This window comes from Mus musculus, chromosome 18, assembly GCF_000001635.26.
Source record: "Mus musculus strain C57BL/6J chromosome 18, GRCm38.p6 C57BL/6J".
Classification (NCBI taxonomy): Eukaryota; Metazoa; Chordata; class Mammalia; order Rodentia; family Muridae; genus Mus; species Mus musculus.
The window spans coordinates 23,409,307-23,424,990 of NC_000084.6; the positions used below are offsets into that span (position 1 = coordinate 23,409,307).

The 15,684-nt window shown below is 39.2% G+C and overlaps 1 protein-coding gene across 28 annotated transcripts in view; it reads left to right on the forward strand.

The window, feature by feature from the left end:
• Positions 1–15,684, forward strand: part of Dtna (dystrobrevin alpha) — a 349,714-nt gene that overhangs the window by 99,301 nt on the left and 234,729 nt on the right. For 6 of the 28 annotated variants that reach the window (NM_001285807.1, NM_207650.4, NM_001361217.1 and 3 more), the window contains exon 1: positions 6,103–6,319. The exons of 5 other annotated variants lie outside the window; for them this stretch is intronic. The gene's annotated coding sequence lies outside the window, so the exon portion shown is untranslated. Of the gene's footprint in view, positions 1–5,813; positions 5,953–6,024; positions 6,320–15,684 lie in introns of those variants that run through there. 17 more of the 28 variants (XR_003952497.1, XR_003952501.1, XM_030250325.1 and 14 more) reach the window with 10 other exon arrangements.

Consider the following 15,684-nt stretch of genomic DNA (forward strand, 5'->3'; position numbering starts at 1 on the left):
TGGAATTTACTCTAAAAGTGAATCAAAGTTCCCAGAACTGGAATAATGAGCAAAAATTCCTTGAGTCTCCAACACTCTAAGTGGGGGAATGAAAATGAGTGTTAGTTATACCATGGCGTGCCATGAGCTTTTTCTTGTTGCAGAGAGGAGAGATGACAGAATGGGCTGGGGATGAAAAGCCAATAAAACGAATCTAGTCAGTGAAAAAAAATCCCTGAAAGGGCTGAGATCGAAGTTGTTTAAACATTTTAAAAGATAGTTAATAGGTAGTGTTTGTAAGGCACAAAAGGTCATCTCAATCATGTACATGATATAAAATATATAATTTAGTTCTCATGCAATCACCCATGTGTCATTTCTTCACATTGGAAACATCTCTGATCCTAGCTACTAGTTCTTTGAAATATTCCATTAATTGTTGTCAACTCAGGCTACCCTCCTATATTTCAAAGTTATGCAATCCATAAAGTAAATTAATAATGTGGAGGAAAGATTTGAAAATAATTGCGAGCATTCAAGCTCTCTATGAGCTGGTCTCTCCTGCGAGCATCTGCTGAAGAAGCTGGGCCTCCTCACTGTTAATCCCTTTGAACAAAAGTTCCTCCACCAAGCAAGCAGCAAGTTTGAAACATGCTCACAGCATATTCTCCTCTGGCTAAACCTGCTCCCCAATGAGCAGCTGGATGTGGTGACAACACATCTGGTCCGCCTACCAACCGTCTTTTTAGTTGATCACAGGAAACAGACTTTGTCCTATTTCTACCCTGGATGTCTTTAAACACTCAGATTAGAACCAGTTATTCAGTTGGGGTATAAATGTGGACTGGATACTTGACTGCGGAAAAGTGTGCAGGTTTAGAAAAATGACATTACATGTTTTAATGCTCACACCTAAAACAAAAAATTTACCGTTGGGTTATAGGAAGCATTGGATATGGTAAGTGTTGGTAGAGTTTCAATATATGCATGGCATATAGAAAGTGTCTTTCTGCAGCCCTGGTTTCAATTAACGGTGGCCATGCTCCAGCTAGGGTTTTACTTTGAACCAGCAAAAAAAGATGCAACTCTAGTCAGTGGACAAATTCAATCATAACAACACAGTTAAATGATGCATATAGTAAAGATTTTTTCTTTTTATTTATGAGTACGCATGAATGTGTATGTAACTGCAGTGCCCAAAGAGACCAGAAGAGGGCATAGAATTCTTTGGCGCTGGAGTTACAGATGGTTATGAGCTGTGCATCATGAGTGTTGGGGACAAAACTCAGATCCTCTGCAAAAAGGAAAAAAAAAAAAAAACCTGCATGTGTTCTTAACCACTGAGCCACCTCTCCAGCCTCTAAAAGCACACAAGTCCATTTGTACATAAAGCCTTTTCATGACTGGAGTTATTTTCACATGACAGGCACCTGGAAAGGAATCTATTTCACCCAATTTTGTCTGATAATGTCTGTATAATACATTGATGTTTTCATTTTTGTTATATAGCTTAGTGTGCAATATGATATTCTTGATATTTGTAGAAACACGGTTACCAAAGTTATACAAGTGAGTACACTGTTATCTCATGCAATTAATGTTCTTTCTTCGTAAATTACCAGTTTATAGATCAATATTATTATCTATAAGTCTTATGCTCTATGCTAGATCTTTAAACTTAGTCATACTCCTTAACACATGCCTTTTTGACCTACTTTTCACATCCTTACCTTAACTACTCTCTATCTATCCCTGTGACTACCATTTTGTTTCCTATAGTTTATGTTTGATGTTCGTTTTCTCAGATTTCTTATTTTGGTAAGAATTTATGTTTTTTAGTTGGCTCATTTTCTTAGCCTAAAGTCTTCTAGATTCTTGGTACCACATATAAGGTTCTTCCCTCTTGGTTGTATGATCTTACATGCAAGTGTACAAGCTAAAACGTCTTCGTTAAATCCTCCGCTGATTCACATTTCAGTTGTTCTCCACATCTTACTTTATTGGGAGTCAGAGCCAATGATGGACATGTAGGTATCTTTGTAAGTTCATGATTCTACTTCCTTTCAGTGTCTACTCACAGAGATGCTGCAAGGCATGATGGCATTTGTCTGGACTTTAAAAAGCATATACATGCATGCCGATAATCTGAATGCCTTCTGATTAGGGCGCCTCTTTTCTAATGTTGGTTATGTGTAGTTTTCCTATTGTCTTGGGTAGTGTCTACCTCAATTACTTTTCTAATAATCACCTTCATAATTATTTTCTTTCCTTTAGGGAGAGAACTCCTATTCTTGCACTAATACTAACAGTCTTTAAAACTGTTAAAATGTTATGAGGTACATAATAAAATATAGCATTTTGTATCAACTTATAGCTTCAACGTTTTCAAAAATCGGAATGTGTGACTCTTGTAAATAAATGTAAGTTTATGTTAGCACAATAAATAAGTAAGATACAAAAATAATTAAACCAACTGAAGTCAGATGTGGTAACACTCGTGAGAGAGAAGCAGGAAGATTGCTGTGTATTTGATGCCAGCCTGGTCTATATAGCAAGTTCCAGGCTAACCTGTCCCCAAAATAAGAAATCAACTGTCAAGTTATCACATCTAAATACGGCCTGCATTCGCCTCCTAGGGGAGCAGGAAAAGCAAATATTGCCCATGTCCATTTGCTTTTGAGTAACCCAGACTTAAATATATACAGACACATCACAGGTCAGTGAAGACCTAAGCCTAAGCCATCATCCTCCACTTTAAGGGAACGATGAGTGCTACTTCCCCTCAAAACTATACTGGTACATTCTATTCTGGAGTATAGAAGACAGTTTAACTGCTTGTTCACAGTAAGTCAGAGATATCGGATTTGCCAGTTGTGTGCCCAGTGTTCTTTGGAAGCAAGCCCTGAAAGCTATTTTTCTGATCAATTCCAAGTCTCACATTAGCTCTTACAAAAGAGCAAGACAACATTTACTCATGATAAAGACCCAGTTCCAGCCATTATAAATCTTATCAATTGCCTTGTGAAGGTTAGTAGAGAAAAGAAAATCATTTCATTCTATTCACTTAACCTTGGGGCTGAACTAAGACTCTTATGACTGTGTCTGGGACTTCTAGAATGTGTGGAGATCAAACCATAAGTGTGGATAAAGTTGGGAATTTTAATTCATTCTTTTTTATTATAATCCAGTAAGGGAACATTATTCTCTGAATAATAGCCAGTAACAATTCAATTGGAAACAACATTTCTTTTTCTCTCAGTTGATCTTATAAGCTACAAGACCAGTACAAGGAGCCTTAATAAATATGTCTGGTTTATATTTGAAGTAATTCACATGCACACATATATAATGACTGGAATCATTATACAAGGTGCTACACAGTACATGATACAATACAAACTTCATACAATCTCAATTCTTTGCTTACAAACAGGGATGTTTTTCCTAGAATTATTTAGAACAATGTAGGAGGTAAATAGATGCTCAGACATTAAGAGCACTCACTGCTCGTACAGTGGGCCCAGATTCTGTTCCCAGCAGTCATATAACAGACGATAACCATCCATAATTCAAGTTCCAGGGAATCCAATACCATCAGATAAGCACAGGGTACACCCACAGACATGTACAAAAACTCATACACAAAAAAGTAAAATACTTTTAAAAAAATGTTTTTAGAAAGAAAAATACAAGTAAATTTGTCTACAAAGAAGACCGATAGCTACCCACTTCCCCGCGGGCGACCATACCGATGAGGCACAGGAGGTGCTTTGGATTAACCGGGAATCTCCTCGGCAACAGCCACACAGTAGTGTGAATCTAAAGACAGCAGAGATGAGCATTGTGTTGTATCTTAACTCATGGTGTAAAAGAAACAGAGATGTCTGTTCTCTGTGCCAGGGAGAGAGCCATATTCTTCTATTCTATGTGAACCAGTTTGTGAATTTCATAAATGTGAGCACACCGTGGATCCTCAAATGTTCCTTGAAGCAGAACCCTGCTGTGTGATAGTATATCTTTCCAACTAAGGAACCAGGATGGAAAACTGTAGATGTTCCTGTTTTGCCTGTACTTTCCCTAATTAAACTTAAGGCTAAAGAATAAAATATGTTTCTTTCTCCTTTTCCTCCCTTGGGAAGTTTTTTTGTTTAGGCATCTAGGAATGGAGTTAGGTGAAGGAGCAAGTAGTTTGTGGCCACCAACATATATAAGCATCAAAATACAAGTGAAATAAATTCATGCTGTAGTAATCAATCGAGTGGGTCTTACCTTGTGATCCCTTAAAGTAATGATGTTCTAGCAGTGGAAAAAGATAATAATAACAACAACAACAACAAAAAGATTTAAAGCCAGTGAACTTAGTTGGTTGAATTAGAAAGTTGTCACCTAGGATCAAGCATTTGCCATTGAATATGTTCTGAGATATCTCTGTGAGACCCAAGGAGCAGCTGCAGCCACACCAGCACTGTGATCCCAGCCAGCTGACAGTTGTTGAGACCTGGCAATGCTTCATCTTATGACTCAGACAGCCACCAAAGTTGTACTATCTTCACCAGGCATTTGAAGAGGCTACATGGTTCATCAAGTTGCATGTAGTACATACACTACTCTGAGCAAAGGAAGCATATTTTCAGTAACAGATAATATTTGGAACCCAGTGACAAATAAGAGAATGCTAAGCACAGATTCTGTATGGTGTTAGAGAGACCCACCCATGACTCTTCCTTGTTGAGCTCTGTTTGATGAATGGTCTTTGTTCTCTAGCTCTTCTCTTCACCCAGTGGGCTGATGAGTTGTTTTTGTGGGTTTTCTTTTGTTTACTTGTTTTGTTGTTGTTGTTGTTAATGATGATGATGATCAACTTGACACATGATAGAGTCATGGAAAAAGAAATGTCAACTAAGGAAATTTCACCATAAGATTGTCCTGTGGGCAAATCTGTGGGGCATTTTCTTGACTAAGAATTAATGTGGAAGGACCTAACTCTTGTAGGCAGTGCCCTCCCAGGGCAGTTAGTATTAGATTAAATAAGAAGGCAATTGGCATTCCTTAGCCAAGCAAGGAATGGGGAGCAAGCCAGTAAGCAGCTCTACCGCCAGGTTTCTGCCTGAGTTCCTGCGTTGACTTCTCTCAAAAACAGACTGATTGGGACATGTGAGCCGAATAAACCTTTTCCTCACCAGATCGGTTTGGACAGTTGTGTTTATCATAGCAATAGAAAGCAAAATAGGACACTTAGTTTCCCTTCACACACACACACACACACACACACACACACACACACACACACACACTTTGTTTCCCAGCGTGTGCTAAAGTGTTATAAGACAACCCTGAAAAAAAGAAGGCTTCCTGGGAAAAGCAAGTGTTTCTCCCCTGTTCTTCCCTTGCAGCTCGGAGTATAAAACAAAAGCCAAATGAAGTCAGTTCTATAACATTATTTTCTTTCTCAGGAAGTCCACCCATTGGCCTGTTGTCCTTAGCACACTGTAAAGTGGCCTCTGTGGCTCTTTTCATTTTCTAATGGGTCCCCAAACAAAGTTTATACCATGTTCAATTATAGTTTTGCTATCTTGCTCTTTCTCTGTAGCCCTAGTTATTCTGGGTAAAATGATAACCAGGTAGAAAAAACATAAGCGTGAACTTCAACCAAAATATCTTTAAAATTTGAACATAGTCTTTGGAGTTTCCTTAAACTGAAATAAAATCCAGGAAAGTTCCTTGTTTGTGCTGTATTTCCCCGGGGAAGCCATTTGCCAAGCTCTGGCTGCCTGGCTCTCTGCCTCCAGGAATGCCAATCAGAGGACATTCTTTTTCAGGCAGCCAAGTTTGGAAGTCAGTTGGTTTCTGTCCGTGAGGTGGGGGTGGGGTGATGGCAGGGGAAGCCAGCGAGTCCTCAGCTGATCTTCAGCTTGCAAAGGTTTCTGTAATAGCCTTCAATGAACGCAGTTCCTTTTACACACGAGGATACAGGTAAAGGACAGCTGAGTAAACCAGCTTTAGAAGAAATGGGCGGAAGCTCCCTGGGAGGGAGGGGCCGAGGGAGACCTTTGAAAGCCTGCCATTGGTGAGTTTACCAAAGGCATCTGCCAGTGGGACTTCAGTGGAATGTGAAACCAAATCGTTTTCAAGTTAAAGATAGACACAGTGGACGCCAGAAACTGGAAGCCGGGTTTTTAAACTCCTGTCTCTCCCTAGAATTTCAGAATTGGTTATGATCTCAGGGGTAATTAGACAATTGGCTAAATCTGTTCTCCCATGAACGTGATAGCAATCACTGTGTGCTCTAGATGAACTGGAACTAAAAAGGTTGAAGAAAGGATGCTGTACCTGGTCCAGGGTAAGTGAGAACACTGGTACTTGGAGGTGCATCTCTGGAAAGGTGGATGTTGACTTTGGCTTTGTAGTTGGTATGAATGAAAGATCGATCGGGGAGATTTCCTTGTGTCTGGATGAAGCTGCTTTTCTTTCTGGAAGTAGGTGGCCTTGGGCATTCTGAGTGGCAGAAAGAAACCCAGTACCTGTGTGAGGCTGTTTCAAGTTTGCATTTCAGAGTTGTAACTTGAAAGAAGCTTGTAGGCTTGTTCTTTGCCGTTAACCCTCAAGCACCTAAGGCTTATGGAGTTAGGAATTATGCGGGAGAAGACTGTAAAATGGAGCACAGCTTCCCTGGGATGGCACTGTGTTCAAATGTAGATGATGAAGATAAGATGTTTTAAAGGGGAGAGAGAGAGAGAGAGAGAGAGAGAGAGAGAGAGAGAGAGAGAGAGAGAGCTCTTTTCTTGTGGTACTCTAACCATTAGAACGAACCCCATCTTTGAAGAGGTGGCAGAAAAAACGCAGGCAGCCTCTATCAGAGAAGACAATGTATAAATAGCAGTTGTTTTGGGGCATTACCTCATTAATTCTAAGCAATACCTCTCCAAAAGAGCTGGTATCTGCTAAGTGAATGGGGGCGTTCTGATTATAAAGAACTCCAGAGAAGAGGAGGGAGGGAAAGTCATTAAATTTACAATCACCACGCTGTGTTTTGGCTATTTAAATGCTCCATCACAAGGAGAAAGGCAAACTTCAGTTCCTCATGTTTTGCCCATGTATAGGTTTTGTTTCTTGTTTGGTCAAGCGACCTTTCCCTCTCCTCTTAGCGACAGCTTTTCCAAACTCACACAGCATTCCTTCTGAATAAATATTGTCCATAATAGTCACCGAGTACAAGGCGAGAATTGGATATTCTCCTTTATATGGGGAAAATAAGCAGGCTGACGCTCCCCTGACAGAATGTGGGGCTGAAGAGTGGTTCCGTGTAACTAGCCTGGGTTTGCTCTGCCAAATAGACCAGACTGAAATAGATGCAAGCAATGAGTGGTTTAATATGGCTTCTATCACACAACTTTGATAATAAAAAGTGATGTAGTATGTCACTTAGTCACTCTTCTAAGCCAAAAAGGTAGGCATTGTAAGAACAGAGTTGAACTTAGAACTGCTGCGCAGCAGAGCAAGGACAAACAAAATGTGAAATTAGCAGAGTCCAGAAGTGGTCAGCACAGCCTGGTGTACCAGTTACCCCCTTAGCTTCCCCCTCCTTCAAGGTTTCTAAGAAATGATGAGGCTCAGTACCCAAGCCCTGTCTGGGAGGAAGAACCTGTCAAGAGTGTTTTAATGTTGTCCTTTGTGGATTGGAAACTTAAGTATTTTGTTAGAAATATTTATCCTTAGAAGAGTTTTTAGGCAGTTTGTTGAAATTGTAGTTAGTGTTTAGTGATCCTTAGAATTAACTCATTAAATTGCACAAATTGCAAGTTATTCTCTATTCCCTATAAGCAGACAGTAACTTAGCAAATTTTTCCTAGTCATTTCAAGAGGCTGGTAATAGTGTATGTGTGGCTGTGTCCTTAACAGCTGACTTTAAGAATGAGGCTGGCATAAATTTGTGAGTGTATGGAGCACAACGCAGTTCGTGCAGAGATATACACACACGCCTGTCATTATACACCTGGTTTGGGTACACCACGATTTACTTCTTGCTATATTGAGATTTGGCTTTTTTGGTTTTCACTATGTTAAAAGAAAAAGTTCAGAGTACAAATTTCTAACATGTAAGATTTTTTAACAACATGTCTAATACTAATGGGGGGATTAAATATGTGGCCCCCACTGTTGGATCATTGTTAAAGTTTCTAGTTCCATAATGAGGTAGAAAACTTGGATTGTCTTCCTTTAGACATGGTGAAGGTTGTAGCCTTTTAGTATGTATCTACTGATTATACCTCACATGTTATTGGATATGTCTCTGTTATTTCCCATCACATGTTCACTCGCAGTGTCGTCTCCTTAATACATGTCATAACTTCGATTTATGTTGAAAATGTATCTTGACAATCACTCATTGAACCTGGTGGCACTAACCTATAATTCCAGCATTTGGTAGTCAAAGTTAGCAGGCTCACTGCAAGTTTGGGTAGCTTGAGCTACTTATATTTCAAAATGACTAAAGGAATGGGTGGTAGAAATCCCTTGTAGGGGTAAACAGAGACCTAGTTAGGGTGATGCTTTTCTGCAGAGAAGGTGGCAGGTAGCAGACTAGAAATACCTTCAGCAAAGTGCAGGGGACTTGAGCTCTCTCTGTGACAGGAGCCCGCATGTAGGCCTAATGAGCAAAGGCTCATTCATGTTCACTCTGTCTTAGTAGAAGACCTGGTCTTTCCAGATCCCAGCATATACTTGGCCAAAAACTTTGACATTATTAATGAAGTCAGTCAGGCCACCAGAGGAAACTGTGTTCGTCAGTCATTTGCCTGAATAGTCATATTCCAAGGGGCAAAACTTTGAGCTTTAAAGTTTAAGTTATCTCTTGTCTTTCTAATTTGTAAAACTTTTATTTATTATTTTTATTGTGTATGTGCGTGAAGGATGGGGTGCGCACATCGCAGCACCTGTGTGGAAGTCAGAGGTCAGGTTTTGTGGAGTCGATTCTCTCTTTCCATCTCTATGTGGGTTACAGGAATCAAACTCAGGTTGCCAGGGTCACATGACAAGTGATTTTATCCGTTGCGCCATCTCACCGGTGCCCTGATTTCTAAGTTTTCATTTGCCAAGCTCTCGTGTTGTGATTAACTCTGCCCCTCTTTGAATTTCTTATACTTTTACTTACTTGAGTAGAGCTCTGGGTCTAAGTATCTCCGTCATGACTAATACAAGAGACGACTGTTCACTCTACTGAACTAATAGCTACCATTCCTTAGAACACATCTTCTTTGGCCTAGTCGGCCATCACTGGAAAGAGAGGCCCATTGGACACGCAAACTGTATATGCCCCAGTACAGGGAAACGCCAGGGCCAAAAAAAAAAAAAAAAAAAAAAAAAAAAAGGAATGAGTGGGTAGGGAAGTGGGAGGTGGGAGGGAGGGTATGGGGGACTTCTGGGATAGCATTGGAAATGTAATTGAGGAAAATATGTAATAAAAATAAATAAATAAATAAAATATATGAGCCTAAAAAATAAATAAAGTCTGTTAACAGAGAAATAAAACAAAAACAAAAATAAAACAAATAACAACAAAAAAGAACACATCTTCTTCCTCCATAGTCTGCGCAGCCTGCTATTGCCACTGATTATTTGGGGTAATTTTTCTGATTTATCTGTCCTTTATGTTCTAGTTGTGTTAGGATTGGTTTAAGATGTCTTGGCAAAAACTGTATATGCTCACTGATTGGAGGCCCATGTCCTCCAGCTTCTTATTCTCTGCCTACAATATAGAGCAACCCTTTTGTTTGTCCCTCACAGGCCACTGTCCTTGATAATCTCTTTAGTCTCTAATCCACCCACTCCAGTCACTTCAGCTGTTCTGAAAACTTGACTCTTCCGGCTTTCTCCATGCCTGTATTTAGTATTACCACATCTTTTTAGACTTTTGTAAGTTAATCTCCTCCGCCCTCTGCTTCCTCTGCGCTTGCTCTGCTTTGGGTCTCCATTGCCTTATTGGTTGCTGTTTTATTCTTACAGTTATTCTTCTGCCTCTAGTCCCCTTCCATACCATCACCACCCAATGGTCATGTCTCATGCTGGACAAATACATCTGTGTTCTAAGAACCAAAGTCACTAGTGATTAGAGAACTCCAGAGGCCTTCAAAATAAGACTGTACCATCTCTAACACAGCCTACAAGGCCTGTCACAGAGTGTCAGTCTTTGCCTCCTGTCCACTCCTTAGCTGGTCATCACCAACACTTGAGTCAAGCATTACTCCAGCCTCCAGGATCTGTCATATAGCAGGCAGTGTGTGAGAGTGCAGAGGCATCTTTCCTTTCCCAGAGTGCTTGTTGCTCTTCAACTTTCGCCTCATGGGTCACTCACCATGTCTTCCTACCTTCAGAGTTCACCTGAAGTTCCCAACATCTCTAATAGCGCTACAGGTTTAAGGAATGAATAATCAACTGTTTCCACGGCTGTCATTTTTGGGTGGTCCCTTTTTTCTTTATTTACTTATATTCATCCTATATGTTTTGACCTAGCATAGTTATCACTAATGATGCTAAATGCCAAGTAGAGTCAGGAAATGTTTGCTTGTTTAGTGGGGGTCATTCTTCTGGAAAAGTGGCCCCACTTTTAATGTTCATTTTATTGCCAAGTAAGGCCAACTGATAACAGGGAACACATTAGCAGTAAAATGGATGAGTCAGCTGCACATTATCAGAGAGGTTTTAGTCAAAGGACAGTCACAGCATGTGGAAACTAGGAGGTTCCCTGAATCATGCCCAGGCTGTGTGGATGGCTCAGTAAGATGCTTACCTTATAAGCAAGAGGGTTACATTAGTTTATTTCCAGAACCCAGAGATAAAAAGCCATGTGTTGAAACAAGAACATGGAATCCCAGTTCTAGAAAGGCAGAGACAACCAAATCCTTGAGGTTTGATGGCAAGCCAGATTAGTCTATGTGGAAAGTCCCAGACCAGTGAGAGCCCCAGTCACACACACACAAAAATGAAGCAGATGGTACCTGTTGAATGATGCCCAAGGTTTTTGGCTTCTACATGCATATGAACACAAATGAACACAAATGAACACACATGCACACACGTACACACAAACTTCACCAGGAACACTCAATAGCACATCAGGAGACAAACCATTGAGAAACTCAATTAGAATGAATCATCTTATGAGCTGCCGGAACACCAACCCTGAGAAAACACTGGATTCTCAGTTGACAGTGTTGCTTTCATTTTTTTTCCCTTAAATTTATTGCCTTGAAGCACAGCATTGATGTGATATTACTCTCAGCATATGCTAAGAACGAAAGGCTCTTTGGCTACTGATAAATTGAATGTAATCAGTGGGGACCAAAAGAAGCTGATATTTAGTAAAGCTGTTTAATCAAGTTTGACTCTTTGGACTATTTGTAAGTTTTTCATACATTTATTATGTGTCCTTGATATGCCAAATCTTTAGTTTAAGGAAGTGAAGACATCTGCCTTATGTTATGTTCACATAGTTCTCTCCCTCCTCCACGAAGAGAAGAGCTTTAATATAGATGGGACCAAAGTAATCTTTAAACAAATATCTGACAATAATAAAATGTTTAAATCTACTATGTGAATCTGAAAATTCCTACAAGAACATATGAAGATGTATTCTTTTCTATTTAATTTATGGGAGAAATGAAGACTACCTGTTTGACAGTGATCAGATGTTAGCTTCCAACTAGTGGGGAGAGGGGGCAAACTCCTGCTTTCTCCTTATCTGTTCTAGGCTATGGGATTATTTACTTACGCCTTCCTCTGGACAATGGCCTTGGATGTAATACCTCTATAAATATTCTTTCATTTCTCTTTTCCTCTTGAGTTGATCTCACCCTGTTTAATAAAACTCTTTTTTTTCTTTCTCAGCAATTAGCATTTCCCTCACAATAAGTCAAGTATTAGGGTAGCTTGGTATTATTTGGACTTTTAAAAAATGCACACTTCTTGACATGATGGTTCACACTTGAAATCATAGAATTTTGGAGACTGAGGCAGGATAATAATGAGTTCAGGGCTAGTTTGAACCATATAATGAGTCCCAAGCTAGCCTGAACTAAATAATAAGACCATACCTAGAAATACTTTTATTAGTCAGTAATATCAAGAGACCTGAAAATGCTCAATTTTCACATACCATTTATTATCAGATATCAGTTTGTTTGCATAAATAAAACTGGACTTTGCAGTTTTGCAAAATAAATATGTTGTCACCCAGAGTTATGAAAAAATGAATATCTCTATAGTTTTCCAAATAATAATAGATTTCTTTTTATTACTTCTCCTTTATAATTCCATTTCCTTTTTTCTGCTCATACCTATGTGACTCTGCAGGTCACATATCTGTGATCACTGACAGAAACAGATTCACCCAAATTATCACAGTTCAGGAGTATAAATACCTCCCTGGTTTTATAAAAAGGTGTAGAAGGAGTTTTTTAATGAAGCTGATCTTCTAACATAAAAGTAGTTCTAAATCTTAGACTGCCGTTACTATACATTTATAGAAACAAACTTACTGAAAAGTTGTCATCTGCTAAAACCTCAAGTAAATGTAACTATTCTTTTTCAGAGCTCTGACTGAAGGGGTAGCTCACCAGCTCAGAGCACTTACTGCTCCTGCATAGGCTGTGGGTTCAGTTCCCAGCACCTGCATAGCATGCCCTTTCTGGCTTCTGTGAACATTGTACACTTGTGTAAGTAAATCTAATATTGCACACTATTTTGTAGGTAAGACACATATGTAGTTTTCTTATTATATATGTTTAAATTACAGCATAGACAAATGTACTAGGTGTGGCTTCCTGAGAAGGCAAGCCCCAGTCTCAGTGAGATATAGGAAACTAGAATTTCCTCTCATGTGAGCCACTAAGTCATTATATGTTGACTGAAGGCTTTCTCTACACTTCAATACTCATCTCTTCCTTGGCCAAAATATACATATATAGTCACCTAGCTATGTTTGTTTGTTGAGACAGAATTTCTCTGTGTAGCCCTGGCTGTCCTGGATCTCACTCTGTAGACCAGGCTGGCCTCGAACTCAGAAGTCCACCTGCCTCTGCCTCTCAAGTGCTAAGATTAAAGGCATGCACCACCACTGCCTGGCCACACCTAGCTATCTTAGCAGGGTAGGAAACGCAATCCTACCAACATGTCTGCAAAGAGGAAGGACTGCAATATCTATAGAGAGCTCCATCCAGTAAATTTCCAAACTCGCACATGATTAAGCATCCCCAAGCCTCCAGAGCCTAGTCATAAAGTATTACACACCTGTGCATACACTGGGGAATGCTGCTGCACTGCTCTACACTGGGGAATATGTGAGCATGTGATGGGATGATGTAATGCTGACATCTTTTGTCCTGGTCACATCTTCTGACTCTCATTCCTTAGATCTTTGGCTATCGAGTCCTTGCCACTTTTGCAATGCTCCCATCTTATACAATGTTAAGAGTTTGGTCATTTTCCTGCCAATCATTGGGTACTCCTGGCCATAAATTGGAGAATTCAGAGAAACTTCTAATATGGAGCTCCTACAGAATGTGAAGAGCAGCTATGAAATGTTCATTTTCCCATATTTACAAACTGCTCATGCATATAGAGAACTGGATGAAAAATAATTGAATGCAAGTTTAATCCGCACCTTTACCACTAAGTGAAGTAAGAGGACTAGTCTTCGAAACAGGAACAGTAATAAAACGTACCTTAGAAAAACATAGTCTTGAATAACACCCATATCGATCAAGCCCTGTACGTGCCTATCTGTGAATGCTGAGATAAAATCTGGGATAAGATCTAATAGTAATGAGACATTTGAAAGATTACACATTTTAAGGCACTTTGCTGGGGTCCCTGGAACTGTAATTTAAGTCAGCAAATTTAACATGTGTTCTTGGTAGCAGCAATTCTAGGAAATGCTTTGAGGGATGTTTCAGATTCTGAATCAAGCAAATTGCTATAGATTTTATCTCCCTCTTAGAGATCCTGGCCTATACTAACAATAAGGCTTCAGGAATGTTCTACACGCACAGGCTCACATCACTTTAAGTTTACTGTTTTCTAAGATAGAGTTTGAGAGGGCAAAGAAAGAGACACACAGAAAGAATGTTCCACATCATCAAATATAGCTTAGTAAATTCTATTTCAATTATACCTGTTATGTTGTATTAAGAACACATAAAACACTAGGGATAGTGCCTAGAATCCATATCCAGGAATTCATAACTTCCTAGAAGTCTAGCTCCAGAGGATTCAATGCCTCTGGCCTCTGTGACACTGCATCCACACAGTTACACACACACACACCACACACACACACACACACACACACACACACACACACACACACCACACACACACACACACACACACACACACACACACACCACACACACACACACACACACATGCATGTACAAATGCACACACACCTGCACACACATACATGCACACATGCATGCACAAATGCACACACACATGCATGCACACACATATGCATAAGTTAAAAGTAAAATAAGTATATTTTAAAACAATTTATAACATAATATTCTAGCTCGTGTAATACTTTGAGAACATAAAGTTAAGAATTTTTAAAGGACTTTTATAAATGTCTTCACTATTTGCTAATTTATTTTCATTCTCTTGGTAAAAAGCATTATTTTTAAATTGAAACACCACTCAGTAATATTTATTGCTATTGGCATATATTATTTGGGATACATCAAAAATGAGAATATCACTCAGAACTTTTTAACCCATCTTTGAAAAAAAGTCTTACATTGTTACTCCTTTTTTACAATGTGGCCTTGCATTATTAACCTATTAAGTTAGTGTTTATTTCTGGGTTAAAACCTTCTGAAGAGGGCCAAAAAGGGGTGGGTAGGGGATTGGGAGGGTGGGTATGGGGAACTTTTGGGATAGCATTGAAAATGTAAACGAGGAAAATACCTAATTAAAAAAAAAAGGAAAAAAAAAAAACCTTCTGAAGAGGAAAGCCTCCCTCAATTTCAACATCTATTTCTTGATTGTTTTATCCTCACATGCTTCAAAATCAAAATATTAAAGCTTTGAAAAAAAGTGTTGACTTTAATAAAATTATTTTGTAAAGTTATCACCTGAGAGAATTTTCCTATGAAAGAAGACTAACAAATGACTAAAACATAACTAAAACAATTACCCACTTTCCTTAATAGAATGTGTGTTATGTTGAAGTGCTGAAGTGCAATGACTGTGTAAACTACGACTTACTCCATTCATTGGATGCTTTCAAAAAGTAACTCTATCCAAAGAGTGTCCCAGATATGTGAGTGATGTGTAGATATCACGGTAGGCAGCTGTGACAGTGCAGGGCTGTTCTTTGTCACGTGTCCAGTCTGATAGGATTACTCTGGTTGTCTTTAATTAGCAATTTTCATCCCTCTTCCATGTTAACTAGGAGATAAGTATATTTTAAAATAATTTGGAGGTATATTTTCATTTTACCTTATAGAAAGAGAAGTAATTTGGCCAAAGTTATGGGAAGCATAATTTTACATGTATTTGTGTATCTATGTTCATGCATGTACAGGTAAGCATTTGTATACAAGTGCTTGTGCATGGGGCTCACATGTGTGTGAGTGCGGGTGTGTGTGTCCATGTGTGTATCCACATAGAGGGCAAAGGACAGTGTCATCTCCTAAGTACTCACCACAT